The sequence below is a fragment of the Bison bison genome, unplaced genomic scaffold (genome assembly GCF_000754665.1).
Source record: "Bison bison bison isolate TAMUID 2011002044 unplaced genomic scaffold, Bison_UMD1.0 scf7180017864358, whole genome shotgun sequence".
In the NCBI taxonomy this organism is placed as follows: Eukaryota; Metazoa; Chordata; class Mammalia; order Artiodactyla; family Bovidae; genus Bison; species Bison bison.
Window position 1 is genome coordinate 1,485,930 of NW_011494930.1, and position 14,519 is coordinate 1,500,448.

Below are 14,519 nucleotides of genomic sequence, written 5' to 3' on the forward strand. Positions count from 1 at the left end.
ATAAAGGAACTATTTAAAAGATGCAACAGGCTAACAGAGATCAGTATAATGTGACATTGTGCTAACACTTTTTCAAATTTACAGAAGAAACTGGAAAAAAAGCTTTATAATTGCCTTTATGTACATTGTAACTCAATACAATTATACCACATTGTCAAACCTATTAAAATTGTACCATGTACTATCATACTTTTTGTGAGGAGAAATTTGGTCATGATATTGGTGAAGATCATGCCGAATCACTGTTGTTGGTGTTATACCAGAAGCAAAATAAGAAAAGGGACTTTAAAAAAGTTTGACAAAAAAAGTTATAGAGAATGGTTGATAAATTTAAAAAACAGAAATTGGCTAACTCTATGAAATTTGGAAAACAATTTACCTGGTGCTTCAAAAGGTCTTTCTAAAATAAAGATAATTACTATTTTCAAAGAAGTTGACTACTAAAAAGACAGTCCACATTTAATGGTATATCTTATTCAAAATTATGCACCTTCCTAATTAGGAAACTTAATTGTGTCTTTAAAAGAAGCAAAATGAAAGAAGTGAGTGAGTAGATGCTGACTATTCAAACGGACATCTGAATAGTTTCACATTGTAGAATTAAAAACATGCTATAGTACAGGACTTGTCTAGGTCACTGGGACTATAAAATCCTAGTGAATATACTATATTAGACATTTTACCAACTTGCCACCATGCTCTTTTGACTTGGTGAGAGAAGTCAGATCATGCATCCTCAACCCCTTATTACAGGTTACTATAGTTATTGCAGACCTAAGAGCTACCAAATGCTGCTACTATGTATATTGCTATTTCTAATAGAAACTGTTCTCTTGAGCTCTAATAGAGACAGCATCCAGTACTAAAGACATGTGGATATAATAATGAATTTGCTTTCTAAATTATCTTGCACTGGAATTGTGAATGGGTTTAATACTAAAATACTCGAGAAAGTGTATCAGAAAGCAAAGGGGAAACTCTTGAGCCTATGACAGAAACAATTGAAACTATAAATGAGGATGCCTCCCAAGAGAGTTCATTTATCAAATGAAAATTGTGTGTGTCTGTGTGTGTGTCTGTGTGTACTGAATACTGAATACAGTAGGTGTTGCCTCAGGAGGATTATCACATAACATGGCTATGATTTGCATGACAATAAATGAGCCCTAGGAGCTTCTTTTCTCCATATTCCATTGATGAATGAACTGACTGTATAATTATCTTTTTAATAAAACAATTCAAGTACCATGGTATACATGTAATAACTGTCAGAAAAATGGAAATTTCAGCAATTCAGCTGGTGGAGAAAAAAAAAAAAACCTCATAAGTAGAAAAAGGAAAACCTGTATAGTAGACTAAATCATTTACAGTAGCACATTCAGCTTTTTGTACAAATACTACAAGCTTATTCTCAGGGGACATCTGTGGATTTTTTACAAATTCTTGAGCAGTGGTGATAATTTACCTATAAGTTTTGTTAATGGGTCATAGACAGAGGAAAAAAAAATGTGGAAATCCCTAATGTTGGAAAGATTTCTGAAATTGTAAAGAATAAAGAAAAAGTAGCATATGATACACTGTCCCCAAAAAATCTATCAGAAAGTTCTGAAGAGACTGAAAACTGATTTTTAAAACAATATTTAAGGTAGCAGGCTGATAGAAGAGATGAGTCTCCATGATACTACTAGTTATTAAAGTATATTTCTTTATTCTTCATTGAAGTATCAATAGTTGCTTACAGCTCTTCAGAATGACAATGAGATCCTTTTGTTTTCTTTTTTTAGTTGCTGTGGAATAAATTACACAGAGATAAAATCCAGCTGATAGTTATCAGTTAGATCATACTATGCCATCACTTACAGCTTCCAGAAAATTTCTAAGGGCCCTGATAAGTGTTTGTACAATCTTTACTTTTGTTTGTTCATTTTGTTTGTTCATTTTTAGTGGATGTCATTACTGAAACAATGATCAAAAATGTTATAAAATATAGGTATGATATGAATTATTTCAATTTGAAGCATCTGAATCTTTGTCCTCAACTTAAAGGACCTGTTTCACAATGACTATGATATGTGGTTCAGCTAAAAGCATCATGTTATTTGGACATATTCCATTCATTCTTACCTAAATGTTTCCTAAAAAAGGTTTAGAAAATGTTCTAATCATTCTTTTACATGTAGTTGACCAGTTTTCCCAACACCACTTGTTGAAGAGATTGTCTTTTCTTAATTGTATATTTTTGCGTCCTTTGCCAAAGAAATGGTGTCCATAGATGAATTGATATATCTCCGAGCTTTCTATTTTGTTCTGTTGATCTATATTTCTGCTTTTGTGCCAGTACCATACTGTCTTGATGACTGTAGCTTTGTAATATAGTCTAAAGTCAGGAAGACTGATCCCTCCAGTTCCATTGAGGTCTTTTGTATTTCCATACAAATTGTGAAATTATTTGTTCTGTGAAAAATACTGTTGGTAGTTTGATAGGGATTCTATTGAATCTATAGATTGCTTTGGGTAGTATAATCATTTCCACTATACTCATTCTTCAAATCCAAGAACATGGTATATTTCTCCATCTATTTGTGTTGAATTTGATTTTTTTCATCAGTGTTTTATAGTTTTCTGTATACAGGGTTTTTGTCTGTTTAGACAAATTTATAAGCATTTCATTCTTTTCACTGCAATGGTGAATGGGATTGTTTCCTTAATTTCTCTTTCTGATTCTTCATTGCTAGTATATAGGAATGCAAAGGATTTCTGTGAGCTAATTTTATATCCAGCCACTTTACTATATTCATTGATGAGCTCAAAAAATTACATTGAATTAAAATTTACAACCTAAAATTACAACCACTAGTAATTTTCTGGCGGCATCTTTAGGGTTTTCTAGGTAGAGAATCATGTCGTCTGCAAACGTTTAGAGTTTCACTTCTTATTTTCCAATAAATGAAATTAGAACATTTCTAACACCATATACAAAAATAAACTCAAAATGGACTAAAGACCTAATTACAACCAGAAACTATAACACTCTTAGAGGAAAATACAGGCAGAACATTCTCTGACATAAATTATAGCAATATCCTCCATGACACACCTCCCAGAATAATGGAAATAAAAACAAAAATAAACAAATGGTACCTAATTAAACTTAAAAGCTTTTGCACATTGAAGAAAACTATAAGCAAGGTATAAGAAAAACAGCCCTCAGAATGGGAGAAAATATTAGCAAACAAAACAATTGACAAAGAATTCATCTTAAAAATACATAAGCAGCTCATGCAGCTCACCACCAGAAAAATGAACAATCCAATCCAAAAGTAAGCAGAAGACCTAAATAGACATTTCTCCAAAGAAGACATATAGATGGCTAATAAACTCATGAATGTATGCTCAATATGACTCATTATTAGAGAAATGCAAATCGAAAGCACAATGAGGTATCATCTCACACCAGTCAGAATGGCCATCATCAAAAAGTTTACAAACAATAAATGCTGGAGAGGGTGTGAAGAAAAGCAAACCCTTTTACAATGTTTGTGGAAATGCAAACTGATACAACCACTATGGAGAACAGTATGGAGATTCCTTTAGAACCTAGGAATTAAACTACTGTAGGACCCAGAAATCCCACTTCTTTATATATACCTGGAGGAAATCAGAATTGACAAAGATACATGTACCCCAGTATTCAATGCACTAGTTTATAATAGCTAGGACATGGAAGCAACTTACATGTCCCTTGACAGATGAATGGATAAGGAAGTTGTGATACATATACCCAATGAAATATTACTTAGCTATAGAAAAGAAAGTATTTGAGTTAGTTCAAAAAGGTAGATGAACCTGAAGCCTACTATACAGAGTGGTAAGTCAGAAAGAGAAACGCATTATCTATATTAATATATATGTATATATATATACATATATATGGAATTTAGAAAGATGGTACCAATGATCCTACATGCAGGACAGTAAAGGAGACACAGATGTAAAGAAGAAACTTTTGAACTCATGGTGGGAAGAAGAGGATGGGATGATTTGAGAGAATAGCATTGAAACACAGGCATTAACATATGTAAAACAGATAGCCAGTGAGTTTGTTGTATGACGCAGGGCACCCAAGCCTGGTGCTCTGTGACAACCTGGAGGGATAGAGTGGATGGGAAGTGGGAGGCAGAATTCAGGATGGAGGGCACGCGTGACACATGTATACCAATGACTGATTTACACTGATGTATGGCAAAAATCATCACAATATTGTAAAGTAATTATCCTCCAATTAAAATAAATAAATTGATTTTTAAGATTTGCTTAAGAAAAGAAAATGGAACAAAGAGCTTGTCTGCATGATCAGGTGCCTGGAGTTAATCTTTTAATAGAGAGGCTACAAAATGGGGTCATCTAGGGTGTAGAAGGGAGAATGCAAGTGTAAGAAATGATACCATAATACAAGTTTGTCTTTTCCACTTGATAATGTGTTTTTGTTGTAATGTAGAATCCCATGATACCAAGATCTTGATTCAGTTTTTTGGCTCCTATTGGGAGAGACATTTTGACACATACCATTTTCTCTAAGACTTTACACCTTGCAACATTTATTCTGAAAGAATTCCAGGTTGGATGGCTCTTATGTCAACAGCTTTTCCTTCTTTTCCAAAGAAACCCTCTTTGGAAGTTCTTATGGTATGTATGAGAATGAATATACTTTAGAAATAGAAAATGAACAATTAATGATTTCCTAATAACCACAATATGTGTGTAAATATAATTTTCTGTACTGCCATCATGTTCAACAATAGCAAGGACACATGTAAAGCAAAGTCAACAGTCGTCCAAGTGGTCTGGAAGGGATTCAGAAACCATTGATTTGTAGCTGAATGCTCTGAGCCACGCAGAAATAACACTTTTGGAAGCATGCCACAATGTTAAAAAGTAATTCTACTCCAAATAGATATTTTAGACGGATTTCTTTGGCAAGAGACTAGCCAAATTAGGCAAGACACAGAAAAATGATGAAGAACAGTTAGGTGGAATATGTATATTCATAAAATGATGAGACATTTTCCTGAGTGACCCTTTGGGAAAATGCATAACCTTCAGCATATGAAGAACTCTCTTACATGTGAATGATCATAAGTCAAAGTCAAATAGGTTGTGAAAAAATACAACTGAGTATTTGGGAAGTACATATGAAATGAGCTCACTCGTCATTGTTTTTCAGGTGCTAAGTTGTGTCCGAATCTTTGCGAACCCATGAACTGCAACACGCCAGGCTTCCCTGTCCTTAACTATCTCCCTGAGTTTGTTCAAACTCATGTCCTTTGAGTCAGTGATGTGATCCAACCATCTCATTCTCAGTCACCCTGTTCTCCTCCAGCTTTCAATCTTTCTCAGCATCTGGATATTTTCCAATGAGTCAGCTCTTTGCAACAGGTAGCCAACATATTGGAGCTTCAGCTTCAGCATCAGTCCTTCCAATGAATATTCAGGGTTGATTTCCTTTAGAATTAACTGGCTTGATCTTGCAGTCCAAGGGACTTTCAAGTGTCATCTCCAGCACCACAGTTTGAAAGCATCAGTTCTTTGGTGCTCAGCCTTTTTTATGGTCCAATTTCTCACATCCATACATGACTACTAGAAAAGCCATAGCTTTGACTGGATGGAGCTTTGTCAGCAAAGTGATGTCTCTGCTTTTTAATACACTGTCTAGGTTTGTCATAGCTATTCTTCAAAGAAGCAAGCATTTTTTAACTTCATGGCTGCAGTCACTGCATTGAAAATGGAGCAAAAAAAAGAAAAGAAAGCTCACACTGTTCCCACATTTTCCCCATCTATTTGCCATGAAGTATTAGGACCAGAAAACATAATCTTCATTATTTTTGATGGTTGAGTTTTAACCCAGCTTTTTCATTTTCCTCTTTCATATTCAAGAGACTCTTGGATACCTCTTCACTTTCTGCCATTAAAGTGCTATCATCTTCATATCTGAGGTTATTAATATTTCTTGCCACAATCTTCATTCCAGCTTGAACTTAATCCAGCCTAGCATTTCATACGATGTAATCTGCATATAAGTTAAATAAGCAGTTGACAATACACAGCCTTGATGTACTCCTTTCCAATTTGGAACCAGTTCTTTGTTCCATGTCCAGATCTAACTGTTGCTTCTTGACTTGCATATAGGTTTCTCAGGAGGCATGTTAGGTGGTCTGTTATTCCCACTTCTTTAAGAGTTTTCCACAGTTTGTTGTGATCCACACACTCAAAGGCTTTAGCATAGTCAAGTGAAGAAGAAGTAGATGCTTTTCTGAAAGTTCCTTGCTTTTTCTATGAGCCAGCTGTTGTTGGAGATTTGATCTCTGGTTCTTTAGCTTTTTCTAAATCCAACTTTACATCTGCAAGTTTTTGATTCACATACTGCAGAAGTCTAGCTTGAAAGGATTTTGAGCATAGTTTCGTTAGAATGTGAAATTAGTGCAACTGTATGGTAATTTGAATATTCTTTGGCATTGCCTTTCTTTGGGATTGGAATGAAAATTGACCTTTTCCAGTCCTGTGGCCACTGCTGAGTTTTCCAAATTTGCTGGCATAGTGAGTGAAGCACATTAGCAGCATCATTTTATAGGATTTGAAATAACTCAGCTGGAATTCCATCACCTCCACTAGCTTTGTTTGTAGTAATGCTTCCAAAGGCCCACTTAACTTCACATTCCAGGATATCTGGCTCTAGGTGAGTGACCACACCATCATGGTTATCTGGGTCATTAAGAGCTTTTTTTTTTTTTTAATAATTCTTCTGTGTTTCTCATCACTTCTTGTTAATATCTTCTGCTTCTGTTAGGTCCTTGCCATTTTTGTCCCTTATTGTGCCTATCGCTGAATGAAATGCTCCCTTAGTAGCAGCTCCAATTTTCTTAAAGAAATCTCTAGTCTTACCCATTCTATTGTTTTCCTCTATTTCTTTGCACTGTTCATTTAAGAAGGCTTTCTTATCTGTCCTTTCTATTCTTTAGAACTCTGCATTCTGTTGGATATATCTTTTCCTTTCTTCTTTGCCTTTCATATATCTTCTTTTCTCAGGTATTTGTAAAGCCTCCTTGGAAAACCACTTTGCCTTCTTGCATGTCTTTTTCTTGGATATGGTTTTGGTCACCAAGTCCTATGTAATGTTAGGAACCTCTGTCCATAGTGCTTCATGCACTCTGTCTACCACATCTAGTCCCTTGAATCTAATTGTCATCTCAACTTTATGTATAAACATAAAAGATTTAATTGAGATCATATGTGAATGGCCAAGTGGTTTTCCCTACTTTCTTCAATTTGAGCCTGAATTTTGCAATAAGGAGATGATGATCTGAGCCAAAGTCAGCTCCAGTTCTTGTTTTTGTTGACTGTATGGAGTTTCTACATCTTTGGCTGTAAAGAATATAATCAATCTGATTTCAGTACTGGCCATCTGGTGACGTTCATGTGTTGAGTTATCTCTTGTGTTGTTGGAAGTGTGTGTTTTCTTGGCAAACAGTGTGTTCTCTTGACAAAACTCTGTTAGCTTTTGCCCTGCTTCATTTTGTACTCCAAGACCAAATTTGCCTGTTTTTCCAGGTATCTCTTGACTTCCTATTTTTGCATTCCAGTCCCCTATGATGAAAAGGACATCTTTCTTTGGTGTTAGTTCTATGATGTATTGTAGACCTTTGTAGAATCATTCAACTTCAGTTTCTTCATCATCAGTGGTTGTGGCATAGACTTGGATTATTGTGATGTTGAATGTTTTGCTTGGAAATGAACTGAAATCATTCTGTCATTTTTCAGATTGCAGCCAAGTAACACATTTCAGACTCTTTTGTTGACTATGAGGTCTACACCATTCCTTCTAAAGGATTCTTGCCCACAGTAGTAGATATAATGGTCATCTGAATTAAATTTGTCCATTCCCATCTATTTTAGTTCACTGTTTCCTAAAATGTTGATGTTCGCTCTTGCCATTTCCTGTTTGACCACATCCAATTTACCTTGATCCATGAACCTAACATCCAGATTCACTTTCTTTACAATATCAGACTTTACTTCTCACCATCAAATACAATCACAATTAAGTGTCGTTTCTGCTTTGGCTCAGCCTTTTCATTATTTCTGTAGCTATTTCTCTGCCCTTCTCTAGTAGTGTATTGCACACCTACTGACCTTGGAGGTTCATCTTTCAGTGTCATATCCTTCAGCATTTTCATACTGTTCATGGAGTTCTCAGGCAAGAATACTGAAGTGGTTTCATTCCCTTCTCCTATGAACTGTGTTTTGCCAGGCCCTAACTAGCAGAGACATGTCCTTCAGCTACTCAAAATAGCTGAATGACATGCCTAGTGCCCTGGCCGTCCCATTGCTTGTCCTTATTGAGCATGTAAACCTTCACTGACTGTCAGGTGTTGGTCAACTCATGGAGAGTCTCAACAGCTTAAGTTGTAAAGAGTGTCACAGAGAAGCGTTGACTGGGAAAAGTTTCCTGGTAACACAGTTGGTGGAAACAAGGAAAACTACAGTCTGCAATATGTCATCATAGTGGGAAGTAGACAAATCATAGTATACCATGATACTTAAAATTATTATTAAAATTATTAAGGTGATTATTTGTAACTGGGTTATGAATGGAGCACAGCATTTAATAAACAGTGATTTTTAATAACTGCTTTTCTTATTGGGAGTATGTAATATACATCAGACAATGGTATATTGTGAATATATATTTGATATAGAAAACATTGATACTGGTATTTGGTATAATAAAAGATTTTTTTCTTTGAAAATAACTGAATAGAAAAGGATATAGTCCAGTTAAAAAATTATTGGAATGTTATTTGGGAAAATTGATTTTTGATTCTTAACTGACATAGCTTCCATGGAAATTAACTGGACTGAAGAAGAAATAAATTTATTTTCAGAATAATTAGATATACATTTAAATGCATATCATATTTATTTTTGAAAATTACAAATAGTAGTAAATGAAGGTTTAAAAAGTAAAATCAAATTGATTTCCAAACTATTCAAAATGTGGAAAGATGTGATCAAGACTAACATATCTAGTCAATGATACTAACATTCACATAATTTTGTCTACTCTGTTGGCTACAGACAAGAAAAATCTTTTTTTTTTTTTTTGCAATATCAAAAATTTGCATTTCAAAAGAGATATAAAAGGATGTTAAAATTATAAGTGACACAATTGTATCCAGGGCTCAAGGATAGACTATTGTTAAAAGGGTAAAAGTTGTTCTGAACTCATACTTCATATCCAGGAACAACTGAGAATATGGCTCTGGATTTATCTGTCCCCTGTAATGTATTGACAAAGTGAACAATGATGTCATGTGTACTGTACCTGGTTATCAGAAATGTATATTGTTAAACTCTGCTGAGTTGTGGCTGCCCTGGGAATGATGCAACTTGAACATATTGCTGGAAGGACTCCTTGGGAAAACTGTAAAAGTTAGATGAGGAATGGAAGGGTTGCTTCCCTGATTGACTGTGTCTAGGCTGTCTTCAGGGTCTTTTGCCTTCAAATACAAGGGCTGCCACACTTGTGATTTAAACATTGAATTTGCATTTGTCCAGAAGTGAGTTCATATGACTTCAGAGTTCTTTTCAATTCTATATTTCTATACTTGTATATAAACAGTGGAGTTAGAGAGTTTATAGAAACATTTTTGAACACAATTTTTAAAAGTGAATGGATTTTAATATTCTCAAGTTTTTTCCTCAATAAAAAATAATTTAAAATGCTTGGTAAAAATTCATTCTGAAAATAAGAATACAAAATATTTTGTCAAATTCTGATTATTTTTATAATTGTAAAGTATTTTAAGCTCCTAAACCTATAAATTTATTTTAAGTGAAAATTAAAATGTTTCCAATTTGAAGAAATTGTTAATATTATAAGTAATTGTCAATTTATTTTTTTTCCAGAACTTGCTTGCTGGGTTTATTTTTTTAAATGTGGTTTTCTCAAGCAATGCAAATATTTTCCTTAATTTATTTTATAATGGTAAGATTAGAATATTTTGTAATTATAAAATTTTTCACATTCATTTTTGTCTATCTGTCAGAAATTAAATGCTTTACTACAGCTTACAATGTTTGAGTTAAATCCCTGAGTGTCCAACCTACTTCTTAATGAATGAGTCACACCAGTTCATATTTGTTCAATATAAACTTTGTTATATGATATTTGTCCTTCTTATTACAATTCTAATATTCTTATTTTAACCTAGGGTAATTTTTAAAAGAATAAACCAAACATTTCTTCACTCTAGGGACTTGTTTATTTCTTAAATAAATTTCTCTAAACTGAAATTTTAACTTACTTCCCCTCTAATATACAGAATTAACTTGTATCAAAAGTACCATGCTGCTGCTAAGTCGCTTCAGTCGTGTCCAACTCCCTGCGACCCCATGGACTACAGCCTACCAGGCTTCTCCATCCATGGGATTCTCCAGGCAAGAACACTGGAGTGGGTTGCCATTTCCTTCTCTACAAAAGTAACATAGGTTTTCCATTAAATAATGAAGAAATCTTCATGAAATATACATAATACAGCATTTCAATACCTTTGATTTTTTGAAATTCTTAGGATAGATTCAAAAGATACATATTTTTTTAATACTCTTAACTGACTTTTCAAAATCTATCAAAACTGTTAACTAAGTTACAAGTATTTTTATAATTGAGTCAGATCAAATATTCTGAATGACCCTACAGTGTTAAAGTAAATAACACACTTTATTTTGTTTCTATTGCTGTAACCAGGTAATGAGTGGATGAAAGTCACATTTACGATGTCCATAATATTACCGTTTCATATTAATGTGTCCTGAGCTTAAAAAAATTCTCTCTGCTTTCTAAGCTTTGCAGTTCAAAGTATGAATCTATGTGACTGGTTGCTGGGTTAAGAGGTTGCATAGATTACTAGATCAAGCTACATTTTACATCCAAATTAATGTCACAACTGTAACAAATTGGGATGCTCGGCTATTGTCAAACAATGTAGGGCCAAGGTTGGCAAATTAGTTAGTATTAGCATATAGACCTTTTGGCAGGAAAGAAAAGCTTTTTACTTGGAGCTGGACATTCTGCAGGATTTGTCAACTTGAATCTGCCACTGGTCTCATTATCTCATTTGTCTTATTTAGGCTAAATTGGCAGCTATGTCTTCGTGGCAAATGTTTGTTTTTACAAATGAGCAATGAAGCAGAATCTGTGAAACACACACTAAAATAGCTGTTCTGCAAGTTTGTACGGTATATCCAGAGCTGGATAAGCCATAGAAAAATTTCTTTACCCTTTGACTTTGGTTTATATTGTAAATTTGTGGCTATTAAGGCAAATACTACAGACATTAGAGATCCATAGTCAACTGAAAAAAAAAATAGAGTATTGAAAATGTGAAAGCCTAATTTATGACACTAGACAGGTTAAAAAGTAAGAGATTACTTTGATTTTTTAGTGTTGTAAATTAAAATTTCCTTATCTGATCCTGATTGGCACAATCATATACCGTATGCACCTATGTGAGTATCTATATGTCTGCACAAAACCATACACACATATACAAACACACATCCATATATATGTATACATGCACATACACACATGACTTCACTGTAACATTTTATTCTGGTCAATAATGTGTAAGACAGGCTTATTTTGCTTAGCTTGTGAACATGAAGCTTAGAAAATTAAGTGATAGATGGGCTCTATTATAAAGACATGTAAACAGACTTACATATACACATATATAAGGCCTCAAAATAGTATGGTGTATAAGTTATATGTTAGTGTAAGTAAGGGGCTTCCCTGGTGGCTCAATGGTAAAGAATCCACATGCAATGCAGAAGATGCAGGTTCAATCCCTGGATCGGGAAGTTCCCCTGCAGAAGGAAAAGGCAACCCACTCCAGTTTTCTTGCCTGGGAAATCCCACTGAGAGAGGAGCCTGGTGGGTTACAGTCCATGGGGTCACAAAAGAGCCTGACACAACTTAAGGACTAATAAACAACAAATGTATACGTTATAGTATGAGTGAAAATTATATGTTAACAATAATATATATAAACTGTTTACTACATGTAAGGTTAGATCAGCTAGGTTATACTATATGTAACAAAAATAACATCATTCCTAGAAAAAAAATAACTATAAGAATGATACCTTCATTATTATATGTATAAAACAAAATGAAGAAAAAATAATAAATGCTACCTCAGAAGAATTGTTCATAAGGTTAGCTTACTTTAAGTTATATCCTTGAAATTATAGTTTAAGATCTAGAAAAGAAGTGTTGCCATGCTCTTCAACCCAAATCTTTACAGACTTCCTAGGTTACAGATCGTGAAAAAATCTTTGCTCAAACTAGAAGACAGATATTTTATGAACAAGTACAGAGTTCATTGAAACAACAAAATAATTAATAGTCTTTTGCTAAAATGAATAACAGAAAAATACATTTTCCAGATCCATGATCAAAAATAGTCTCTCTGTAGCTTTTATTTAAGCTATGATTATTGAAATTTTTATAGAGAAATTCCCAATACAGTGTATCATTTGATAATCAGTAAGAGCCATGTTCTTTTGTCACAGACATAATTCATATCAGTTCTTTCTTAGTTTATGGATGTATAAAGGACCAAAATTCTACTTGCTTTGATTTCAGTAACAAGAATAGAACAAGACCTATGGATTGCAGTAGAAACCCCATATTGAAAACAGTACTAAGTAATCATTGGCCATAGGGGGTATGAATGAAAATATAATAAATCAATTTTTATCTAAATTACCCAGAATATGTTTCCAAGTACACAGGAAATAGACCATTTGTAATTATTACTACACATATATTTACAATTACATTTTTACCAATTAATATGGGAATTTGCTCATATTTTAAGATATGATTCCTTTATAGTTCACTTACTGACAGAATAATTTTTTTAGCTTTGAACATTTTTGTTTTAGTGAGGTCTGATCAGAACATCTGGATAAGTATTGGCTTATGTGGATTGTTTCACTTTATAAAATCTCTGCTAGAGATTAGTATTTAGGTTTGAGAAAGGGCTATATAAATTATTTTCTTTATCCATACCATTTCATGATAGATTATTGCTATCTTAAATGTGTTTTTAAAAAAATGCTTATATGAACTCTCTTTAACCTCAAAATACAAAGAGAATACTCTATTCTGAAAACCTGTGGTATAGTATGTCCAAAAGGATAATTATCAAATAATTATTGGCAAATTCTCAATAAGCAATAATTACTGTCATAAACTCAGAACATGAAAGTAAATTTCTAAAACCTATTTTGCGAGCTCTATTTACTTGAAATATCTCTCAAGTAGAATTAAATTACCATTTTCAAGATGAAATCCACTTGTTAATGAACTAAATAAATCAATATTTACACAAATTGAGACTTCCTTATGTTTCCTTCAGTACAAACCAATTGGCTATTAAATATCTAAAACTGCTACATAAAATGCAAATCATGCTTTTTTAAAAGAGTGATTGTATAAGTCTTAGAGAAATGGAACTTGTTAGGGAAGAATTTCTCAAGGAAGACAAAATTAGGAAACGGAGCAGTTGCTGAAGCTGTTGTATGTCCTGAATGTGTGTTCCCCTGAAGGAAGAGAACATGTCAGGATTCTGTGAGCCTGCACCTGTGCAGGGTGAGGAATCATGGGAATTTGCCACATGAAAAGTTAGGAGTAGAGAAAAGACCTATACTATTAGAAAATACAGTTTACTAAAAAATGAATTTGAAGCCAGTCAGAAAGCAAGGGAAATTTCTCTCTCATATTTAAGGCTCTTTTTCTAAATAAAATAGAAATAGTTTCCCATGACAATTTATGGCAACAAGGTAGGTATAGGAATTGAATTTGTACTATTTGTCTGGTTCCAAAAAATACAAAAGAATAATTAATTTGAAGTGGAGTGGATTTGTATTTCTTCCAGGTCTCAGGAAGAAACAAAAGAGGAAAATAACAAAAAACTTAACTTCTGAGGGAACTGACACTAAAATCAGGCCTCATGGAAATACCATAGAGTTATAAAAAGTTATGAGCTCCAATTAAAAATCATTCAATATTATAAAATTATATGGGTAGTATTCATCAGAGAAAAAATAAAAATATTAGGTACATAAAGATTATATTACAATTTCTGAGTATGTGGCAAACTGAATAATAAATAGCCCCCCAAAACTATGACACTTGAATCCTTGGAACCTGTGAGTATATTATCTTACATGGCAGAAGGGGCCTAACAGATGTGATTAAGTTGAACATTTTTTAAAGAAGGCATTATGCTGAATTATTCTGTAATCAGAAGGGTCCTTTCAAGTAGAGTTAAAGTCAGGGAGAAAGTGACGTGATAACAGAAGCAGAGATTGAAGAAGTGCAGCTATAAGCCAGAAAACTCAAGAAGTCCTAGTAGACTTTTGAAGCTAGAAAAGTCAAGGAATAGATTTTC